Source organism: Palaemon carinicauda, chromosome 4, assembly GCF_036898095.1.
Source record: "Palaemon carinicauda isolate YSFRI2023 chromosome 4, ASM3689809v2, whole genome shotgun sequence".
In the NCBI taxonomy this organism is placed as follows: domain Eukaryota; kingdom Metazoa; phylum Arthropoda; class Malacostraca; order Decapoda; family Palaemonidae; genus Palaemon; species Palaemon carinicauda.
The window spans coordinates 85,955,878-85,966,846 of NC_090728.1; positions in this window are offsets into that span (position 1 = coordinate 85,955,878).

Genomic DNA, 10,969 nt, shown 5'->3' on the forward strand with positions numbered 1-10,969 from the left:
ATTAATAAATTTTTGTTTGATGTTTTAATGTGAAAATAAACTGATTTCTTATTTCAATATATTTCTATAACTTTAAAATGAAGAGAAAAAAAAATGGGAAAAAAAAATAAATGAAAAGGAAAGAAAAATGAACCAAGAAATTTTTATGTTTACTGTTTTAATGTAAAAATAAAATGATGTCTTATTTCATCCACACACTTATTTTTCTCTATTACCAATCAAGAGCCATTTTTTTTTTTAAATAAAAAGGAAAGAAAAAAAACCCAAGAAATTTTTATGTTTGCTGTTGTAATGTAAATATATAAAATGATGTCTTATTTCATTAACACACTTAGTTTTCTCTATTACCTTAAAATCAAGAGCCTAAAAACTTTTAATGTTTGCTTTTAATGTAAATAATAATGCTTTCTTATTTCCAAGCAAGTAAAATAAAAAAACTCCAAATAAACAGGAAAGAAAAATAAACCAAAAAATAAAGGGACAAAAAAAATACCACCAAGGACACTGACTGAGATGAGATGAGACACTTGTAAATAATTGGAATGTAATACTTGTACATATTCTATGTCTGCTGTTTATATGTAAATCAAATGTTTTCTTATTGGAAAAAAAATAAAGGGCAACAAAAAATACAAACGAAAAAGATAAGTTTCTTTTATTAACAAAATGGAACAACTATGCAGCTCATGGAGGTACTACAATTTTTTCTTGCCAAGGGACAGCACCAACAGGGGACATGTAGTAATGTGAAAGGTAGTCTCGCTGATCCTTTGCATCGTTTTGGGTATGATGGCCAGTTAGAGGCATCAGCCCCTGCAGGTATTGCTCATTCCTCCATCCACCAGGGATCAGAGCATGTGTGTCCGGATCTTCGAAGTCCACTTCTGACAAAGCACTTGGGTATTTGATGAGGACGAGGTTATGCAGGACACAGGCACACATGGTGATCAGGTTGATGGTGTCGGGGTTCTGCTGCATCGTCGTCAAGAAGCAACGGAACCTTTGACTTAAAATTCCAAAGGCATTCTCAACGACACGTCGGGCACGAGACAACCTGTAGCTATATATGCGTTCTCGTAGGACTTGTGACCGATGGGAGAATGGTTTCATCATCCAGGTTCGGAGAACAAAGGCGTCATCCCCTACGAAGTGGTTCTGGTTGAGGCACTCCAGCTCTGTTGTCTTCTACAGCATCATGCAGAGAACAGTTGCTCCATGTTCCTCCATCCAACACACCACCCTCTGCCCCAACATCCACATAGAGGAACTTGTAGGAAGCATCTGCCACTGCCATCAGTACAATGCTGTGGAAGCCCTTGTAATTGTAATAGTAAGAGCCAGCATTGCGTGGCTTCTTTATGGTGATGTGCTTTCCGTCCACAGCCTCCAGACAGTTGTGGTAATTCCATCTGGAGCTGAATCTGGCAGCAACTTCCTTCCAGGACACTTCAGTTTTGGGGCAGCGCAGCACTTCGTCCTTGTAGGCCGCGATGATGGCTTTACACACCTCGGGTATGAACTTGCAGATGGTACTTGCATCAACCCTGAAGCTATACTGCAGACTTTGATACGAATTTCCAGTGGCTAAAAAGCGGAGGGTGACAGCAATCTTGAGTCCAACTTGAAGAGGTTCCCTCAAGAAGGTGGACTGCTTCAGGAGGTACGGGGTTAACTTCTCAACCATCTCTTGAAACAGGTCAGGTGTGATTCTGAGGTAATTTTTGTAGCTCCTTGGATCTTCCTTGTGGAGTTCAGTCAATAGACTGTCATACTGTCCAAACTCGTGCCTTCTGGTTAACCATTCCCTGACCCACACTTTCTTTTGTATCTTTCTTCGAGGTGGGGCTGCCTTTTGTTTCTCTTTTTCCTCTGCCAGCCTTTTCTGCTGCTCTCCAACAAAGGCTACAGCAGCTGCCAGGTATAGGATTCTTCTCCTCTTTGCAATGGTGTCTCTGACAGTAAGCATTGTTGTCTCTTCCGAAGCCCATCTAAGAATGTCCTTGGGTTGGAGAAGCCTCGTCTTTATATGGCGTGGCCAAGTCATGAACTGGCGTGAACGATGCATGAACGATACGTAACAATGCGGAAAGATGCGTGAACGTATCGTGAACTTGTCGTGAACAGTGCGGGAACCTCCCAGTGTGTGCCACAAAAATGGCACGCACTGGCACGCATTTTGCGTGCCAATGCGTGCCAGAAATTCGTGCAAGTGTCAGGGTACCCTAAAGCTTCGAGTCAAGCTAACGACCGAACGGCTATTCCCCACAGTCGGACACAAATATCAATCCTTTCTGATTGAATTAATTGATTTAATGTTAACTGTAACCCTTATAAGGAAACAGTTTTGCTTTCCATTTCTTTTGCAACTCGTACCTCTCTAATTCATTTTTGGTTTCTAACACACTCCCCACAAAGGATTGCGATTATAGAATTGCAATGAATATCTTCATTAACTTTGCATTATTTATTAAGGTCACCTTAAATCTGGCTACTGTGTTAAACAATTATTTCCAACAACGCTAAATAAAAAGTATGGCTAAGTTACTTTAGTACCATCCTCACGTTACTAAAAGTGTAGCATTTTAACTTTAGTCTTCACTTTATTTTAAGAGTAGTATTTATTTATATATTTAAACCAATTTTAGTTTTAGCTTAGTTTACTATAGGCTATCTCCTAATTTTACTTTTTATTTACGTATTTAGTTTTATTTACTTATTACCGAAAAATTATTTGCAATGGCCTTAATCTTTGTTTAAAGTTAAAGAATAAAGCATTTAATAAAGTATATCCTCACACTGAAAAAGTTTCGTGTGTGTAGCATTTTAGTCAAAATAAAAACTTAATAGTAATTACGGTAAATAATATACTGAAAAGCAGTATTTACAAATTATCTAAATTCTCCCCTAGCATTCTTTCAAATCTTTCGGTAGCCTTTCTCTTGGGTCTTACAGACCTTTCGCCTTGTTCAACGTGAATAGATTCAGGTTTATTTATACTGCCTGTTTCTACCTCAATTTCCATTGAGTTGTCTCTGGTTGGCCTATCTCTTATAGCATGTGTCACTGACAGTTCCATAGGATAAAGATTACAAATAGAATGATATTCTATAGCCCCAAAACTTTGCTTTGGTTTCACTGACCTAATATTATTGTCAAATCCTAATATTAATTCGAATACCTTGCCCATCATCCAATATGGTCTGGGCTTATTAATTACTTTAACTAGGATAATGTCAACAACTTTAATTCTATTTTCCCACTTACTTTGGTACAAATTTCTACTATGTTCTCTCAGGCTTAAGAGATAATTTTCATACCACAATTTCTTAAAATTTTCAATAATTTCTTACCGTATTTCTACAGTTCTCTCTAAAGTAGGTTGACTAGAATCGTCCAACCAAACATCACTATCATCTTTTCTCAAAATGAGGGATGAATTACCATGCAATTTGATAAAGGAATTTGGAGTTATAAACTCTAAATTTTCTGAGCTTGATCTATATGTTAAAGCCCTGGAATTTATCGCTAATTGAATATTAGAAAGGGTAGTTGATAATTCAAAGCAAGTTAATTTAGACCTTCCTATTACTTTATTAAGACAATTCTTTAATACCCTAATCAATCTCTCCCAAGCAGAACCAACCCATGCTGAATACAAAGGTATTTTAATATGTTTAATATTACAATTACTTAGTTCAGATTGAAATTCCTGCGACTCCAAAGAACTTTCAAGGATACTTCCACCCTTGAGAAAAGACTTACCGTTGTTACTGTACAGGTATTGTGGTATTGTGTATATATTACCGAATCTTTGGAAAGCGAGAACAAAATTTTTAGTGGACATGTCTGGTAACAGTCCAAAGTACACAGCGCGTACGTTAAGACAAGTGAAAACTAAAATGAACATTTTTGTGGTCTTGCCACTCAACTCATCCCTAACACAAAGGTGTCCAGTGAAATCAATACCTACATGCTGAAAAGGCTTGACTAAATTCATGTGGTGTTTAGGCATATCTGTAAACTTCGGGTATCTGTAAGCTAAGGCATTATACTTCCTACATATATTACAACTACTCAGCTCAGTCTTTACTGCTGGCCTACCCTTAGGAATCCAAAATCCCTGTTCCCCAAGGTAGTTCAATGTAGTGCCTATTCCTAAATGCTGTACCTTCAAATGACAATACTTTATTAACAATGAGGTGAACCTGTGCTCTTTAGGAAGCAATACTGGGTTATGAACATCAAAGTCAAAGTACAAACACTTAGATATTCTTCCCCTAGACCTAATTATGCCCTTTGAATCTAAAAATAGATTTAAATTGGCCACTAGAGGAGGTATATTATTGATAATATTGGCACTGCTTTGTATAAAATCTAATTCTACTGAAAAGTATTCTTTCTGTGCAATTTTCACCCAATACTCTAAGGCTTTCTTTTTAGGATCACCACCCTTTAATCTACTACAAAATTTGAACAAGTAACTGGTAATTTTTAACAATTGTTCATAATTTGACATTTTGTTTATATTGAGAATACCAGCGTTTACTTTATTTATTTGCATAGTGCATACTGTACTTATTTGATGCTTATAGTAAGGCGATATGCTCAATAAAGGGTAAAGAGGCCACTTGTCAAAATCATTACTCAACCATTCTGGACCTTCTAGCCAATAAGTTGATTTACTCAAATATTTAGTATAGGATAGACCTCTGGTGATCATGTCAGCAGGATTTTCTTCAGTATTTACATAGTGATATAAGACAGGTAGTTTAAATAGCTTAGATATTTCAACTTTAAGACCATCTGCCTCAAGTACTCTATTTCTAACAAATTTAGATTTTATTTTAGTTTCTCTGGTCAATAGCCAATTTAAAACCACTTGAGCATCAACACAAATATTAATAGATTAAAAATTTATATTACTGTAGGCTTCTAATAAAGAAGGTAAACATTTAAAAGCTAGAATTACTCCCATTAGTTCCAAAGTAGGGACACTATGCTCATTTCTCTTATTCAGTGGAGCCAATTTAGATTTGGAGAACAAATAAGAACTTTTATCATTTTGATTAACCGCATAGGCCACAAACCCATAGGCCTCTACTGAGCTATCACAAAAAATGTGAAGACCATACGAGTCTAGTTCATTAAGGGACTCTAGGAAATTTATGTTCTGATAACATTTCAAAATCTCTACTAATAATTTTCATTTCCCCACAAATGTCTTTAGGTAAATTTTGATCCCAACCAACATCTAATTTCCATATTTTTCTCATTAAAATTTTGCCTCTTATTGTTACAGGAAGGACTATATTCAAAGGATCAAATATTTTAGAAGTTTGTGACAGTACTTTTCATCTTGTGTCTGCTTCTGGGTCTATTTTACAAGGCGCAAGACTAAAAGAATCATTATTTACGTTGAATCTATAACCCAATACTTTATCCTCTTCGCAAGAATGTTCAAAAAGTCTATTATCTGACGCCATTTCTTCTCTTAACTCTACACAATTGGAGTTCCAAGACCTTAAAATAAAGCCCCCTTGTTCCATCCTATCATTGGCTTGCTTATACAAATTTTTCATTTCATCAATGTTATTACCAGTTATAAGAAGATTGTCTACATAGAAGTTATTAGTTAATATTTCTTTACACTTATCATCAGGATAACTTTCTGCATGATGTTTCATAACAAAATTTAATATAAAAGGTGAAGAAGTGTAACCAAAAACTATTGTTTTGTAGCGATAAGATACTAATTTATTTCCCCGTTTCCAAAAGAAACAAAATCTGTTTTTATCCACTTCCTTTTTTAATTTAATCATCAGAAAAGCTTGTTTAACGTAGCTCGACATTACGTACATAGTTCTAAAGTAAAAGAGTAATTTCAATATTGAGCCCATTAAATCTATCCCAGGATAAGCTGCTTCATTAAGTGAAGGCAGTTCCCTGTAAGTTTTTAAAGAACAGTTAAATACTGGCCTGATTTTTGTGGTAACTTGCTCTTCTAATTTTAGAACTGGTCTATGTGGAATCCATACATACTTATGATAGTCAGAAGGACTTACTTTAATTTCCTCGATTATACCATCCTCGAGTTGTTTATCAAAAACTTCCTGGTACTTGTCAATGAGACCCTTTTTACCAAGATACTCTACTGTTCGGTCTAATACCTTAAGTGAAACAAAATGATTAGATGGGACGCTGTCAATTTTATCTGTATATCAGGGCAATTCTACATGATAGAATCCATTATCAAAAGAGATCCCCTCTCTAAACCTGTCAATTTGTTCTTTATCAAAGGAGATCAATTCTTTTTCACACTTTTTTATTCCCAAGGATTCAAGACTAAAAAGGTGTTCAAGTCCATTGTCTACCTCACTGTCGTCTAATATATGCTCTAATGGATTGAAATAAGATGTTAGAGGATCCATTACTAAATTTACCACGCTTTTTGTTTTAACATTCAGTGTTTTCTTATTAACTAAGGAGTTCATAACAGCTCTACTTTCTGCCTCATCCAAAAAGTTGAACACATTACCAACCGGAGCTACTCTATTATTGACGTCTAAACAAGTCCCACCCAACATTTTAGTCCAAGTTACCGAAGGTAAAAACTGAATGATATCTATTCCCATTAACAGGTCAACCTTCATACTTTCATGGTTTCTGTGGTCACAAAAAATCTCGTCCAATAAAGAAATATTATTTTCTTTAAATTTATTTATCATTTGATTCTTGCCGGGCACTTCAAAGTTTATATTAAGCGATTTGTCAACTAATATAGGTATGAATATTAAATTATTGTTTATATTTATTCCAGTGGACATTTGCTTGAAGCCCTTAGTTTCCTGCCCTATATATGTGCTTACATCACATTCCAAAGCATACAACGCCTCTACATCCTGACAAAGATCTTTAGACCGAAAACTGCTACAAGCCTCTTGAGCGGCTGTATGGGAGACTGCTATAAGCCTCTTCAGAGCGCAATTTTCCCTTGAGAACTTATTCGACTTTTATTATTTTTCTTATGATAAAATAGTATTTCTGGTAGAAATTTTAATGTTTATAACTTTATTCTACCTATATAATTATGTAGGCTATAATATAAAACCTTTCCATGTATGGACTTTAACTTTTTTGCAAGGGAAAAAGGCGAATTGTAATTATTTTCAGTTAAAACTGGTTTTATATCAACATATTAGAAACATAAGTGATGAAAAAAAAAACATATAACATTATACATACACATACACACCAACGATATCACATCGTAATATATTGTGTAGGGAAGGGAAATAAAACCTGTGGCAACTCTCAAATTCTACGTCAGGACGTCGTTGCCTAGTTTTATATTAACGACAACAATAGCGAATGTTTTTGTTTTGAATATCCGCGAGTGTTTGTTTACAAAGTATAATTTTATTATAAGTAACTGGAGGGTCGTTTACAAGGAGTATGAGTTACTATTATAATGTAATGTAATGGGCCTTTATGTCCAACTAACTTCTTTCGTCACTGGCATACCCAAAATAAATATTGAGAGAGAGAGAGAGAGAGAGAGAGAGAGAGAGAGAGAGAGAGAGAGAGAGAGAGAGAGAGAGAGAGAGAGAGAGAGACTATGGTATTGGATTACTTTTAATCAATTTGTTCCTTCAAATATGCTAAGTTGGTTTATCAAAATTTTAAGTAAAAATATATATTCTCGCTAAATGTGGAGAATTTTTATGTGTGTTCTGAGTGGGAACTTAGTCCGGGAAAGTCTCCTTATAACAGTTACATAAAGTTCAACAGGGGAGGATATGAGCACTTACTCTCGGGGCACAAACACCCTGCTAATACTTTACTGTCACAATTCACTAACCATCACTCTTAAATACAAAAGGGGGAAATTTTACTGTCCAGAGGCCGGAGAACTCCACACGTAGAATAAGGTATAATTTACGGCCTACTCTAGCTTTGTCAGGTCTATAGTCATCTCATTCTCAGGCTCTGTTCCGGCTCCGTCCCAGCTACCCCAATGAGATGCTGGACAGGTATTTTACGTTAATGTAATTAGACAAAATCCAAAATGGGAGCAGTGATGTAAAGTAGTTTAAAAGTTTAAAGATAAGGATCTTTACCTTCGAAGCAAATATATTAATGCAAAGTTCCTCGCTGTTACCACCTATAGACTTACTTAAGTTTTACTCTTTAAATATTCCCAGTTTAAACATTAAATAAATGAGGGAGCAAAAATACTAAAGAGGTTTAATTAACCTATTATTGATTTATTCACAAATTTACATCAAAGAAACGGACATCTTAACAAAGACAAAATGGAATCATAAAAATGCAATTCAAAATGATGAAAATTAGTTAGTTAGTCACGTGGTCTACAATAATAAAAAATCGAAATGGGGTCGGACACGTGGTCCATGTGACCGAGAGACTGTGTTAGTCTCCAAGCAAGAAATAATAATGGAAAAATATTTACACACAATCCCACCGCACACAGTCCGAATAGTGTAAAAGCCAGTTATTCTAAGCAAGTTAAAATTAGTCTAGGCTAAGAAAAAATGGGGGAATAACTATGGCCATTGATGTAGTACCTGCACTCCTTTGATGATTAGTCCTATGCCCGTGATAGCTGTTGACCTGGACGTCGCACTAATTGGCACTTTGCACTCTTGCCTGGCTCACCCCAAAAATTATCACTTTGGCTACAACTATGATATACCAGGGTCCTCTTCTTCTCAATCTCTCCGACCGGCAGCAATCTTTTGTGAGTCGAGTTTTGGGAGAGAGAGAGAGGGGGGGGGGGGGTGAGCCAGAGGTGCACGGGTTCACTGACCAGGCAGGTCAGTAGGCCAGGGCGGCTTCTCGTTGAATGGGCTCGACCCTAAGGTCGAGGAGATCACCTGGCTTCACCTTGCCAAACAAGTGACGGTCATGATGCGCACGGTAATCCATTGGCGGTGCCATATCGGGACTTCAGGACAGGGCAATATATTGTTGCTATTGTTGCAAGGAGTGCAGAGGAGGCAGGATTTTGTACTAAATACTTTAGAGAAATCTTGCTGCTCTAAGGGAATTTATATATACAATAACCCTACCTATTCTGGCTTGCTAAAAATTAATATTTAAAATGATTAATTAGCAATGGACTGGTGCGATGGGCATACATCTTAAAATTAACAAACCTTAATTGGTATTGAGAAATATAAGATGCATTAATTCAGCAGTATTGAAATTTATATAAAAAATGCAGTTTAGGAATTTAATCTCGACCCACGTAGTTTAAGGAAATAACCAACATACGCCGGGGTTACCACTAAGGCCCTCTGTTGTGCGTATCTACGCTGTGACGTCACGAGCATGGCGTGCGCCACTGTCAACAAGTTTAAGTTTAGATTAGTCCTCCCTATGTTTTGTTAAAGAAAATTGAATGTAGGAGAGAGCGTTTAAGGGGTAGCTATAGTATTAATAGAAGAGAGCTAAAAATACGATTAAAAGAAGAAGAGTGAAGAAAATTCTTCACACTAAATATGATATATTATTTTGAACAGATTTAAAATAATTGCAATGGTAACAATAGTCACTTTATGAATATATAAAGAAAAAAAAAACGAAACAAATAGTGTTTGTAAATAGTAGGCCTAAATGTGATTACATCAACTAAAATTATCATTATTATTTCAGGAATAGATACAATTCTATATCATAGGATTTGAAAATATAAAGTATTTTTTTTTCTTTATCACGACACTTTTCAATATATAGTAAAGGCTATTCGTTAAAAATAGCCTAAAACCTTCATTACATAGTACGGAATGTAGTAAATAAAAATCGCTATCCTCTACCGGGCGCAAACAGTCCTGTGATACCGTGGGTGATACCCAACATACTTCCCAACCGCCCATGAAAGACAGTCCAGACTCACCCATTGGCCATCAGTCAAGATGCCACGTCGCGCTTTAAAATTAACTTTGATGGTTTATAACAAAATAACAAACAAGATGTAGGATAAAATATTTGGAAGATACATGCACGAAGTTATTACAAAAAAATTGGTATAGTTATGGGTTAGATTCTGAAACATTGTATATTTGTCAAGATAGCCGCACCACGGGACTGTAGTTAAATGACATTGCCGCATTTCTCGGGTTAGCGGCAGATTCGGAAATATATGACCGCTGACTGCCAGTGTCAAACAGACATCTGACTTTCCTAGCCTTTATGCCATTTCTTAAATACAAAGTCATAGTAGGTAAAATGTGAGACTCATCAAAACTTCGTTGAGCAAAACACAAGCTTACGTTGGTTTTAGTAGTTAGTTTGGCTTTATTCAAAGAAGGCCACAAAGGAGTTATGTGTTCCCTCTTTCTATACAACAGACATTCAAACCTTAACTTGTTTTGTTTCCCGTAACATTCATTGTCTTCATGCCCTGAACCAGCGCATCTAGTGCATAGTGAAAGCTCCCTCAGTCTGGCCACTTTATCATTATAATGATTAAAGTTCACGCATTTTCCCAAGGTATGGCCTTCAGCTGCACATAATTTACAAGTCAATCTAGTTACTTTATTTGCAAATTTATAATTTTGAATCGTACTTACACCTTCCTTATTTTCTTTAGGTTTAAATGAACTGCTAGGACTAGGTTTACTAGAGGTTTTAGTGAAGGTCTTTTTTCCTATTGGAAACAGTTTTAGATAAAGTTTTGATAATTTCATTATAATTAGAAGGAATGTCAGATATATTAGGATAATTGGTATCTAATTTGTGAACCAACTCTCTCTTTACTGGTATGGGGAGTTTATTAAATACTATATGACTCAAAAATCTATGCCCAGAGGATCCCACTTCCAATAAATCAATATTATGTGCTTTCAATTCATGCAGATAGGATTTGATTTCGTTGAGGTAAACTTTCACCGACGAGAATTCTTGGTCATATTCAGCACTTGGAGCAGCACTCAAAATGTTCGTAAAG